This window comes from Lygodium microphyllum, unplaced genomic scaffold, assembly GCF_053477565.2.
Source record: "Lygodium microphyllum isolate KBCC unplaced genomic scaffold, Lygodium_microphyllum_v1.1.10 scaffold_68, whole genome shotgun sequence".
NCBI lineage: Eukaryota > Viridiplantae > Streptophyta > Polypodiopsida > Schizaeales > Lygodiaceae > Lygodium > Lygodium microphyllum.
This window is the reverse complement of record NW_028229551.1, coordinates 540,635-541,066: the sequence shown is the minus strand read 5'-3', so window position 1 is coordinate 541,066 and position 432 is coordinate 540,635.

Here is a 432-nt window from a genome sequence, read left to right as displayed (position 1 = left end):
TACGTCGTGCCTGGCCCCTCCCTCTGCCTCGCTCTCACGTGATACCCCCTCCTCAAGATGCGAGGTATTTTGGGAGCGGAGGGTGTGCCATGTTGTGGGGGGGTTCGGTGGAGCGGGGTTTTTCCGAGGAGGGAGGGCGTGCCATGTTGCGCGGGCGGGTTGTTGGAGCGGGGATTTCTGAGGAGGGAGGGTGTGCCATGTCGCGGGGGGGTGCCATGTCGTGGGGGGGTTTCTTGAGGAGGTCCGTCGGGGGGTGGAAGGTTCCATGTCGCGGGAGGGGGTCGTGTGCAGTGGGGTGTGTGTGCCGTGTCATTGCGGAGCGGGATTTCTTAGGAGGGAGGGTGTGCCATGTCGTGGGGGGGTGAGGTGACGTGCCGTGGGTCGAGCGGGGTTTTTGGAGGTGGGGTGCGCGGGGGATACGCCGCTTCGTCG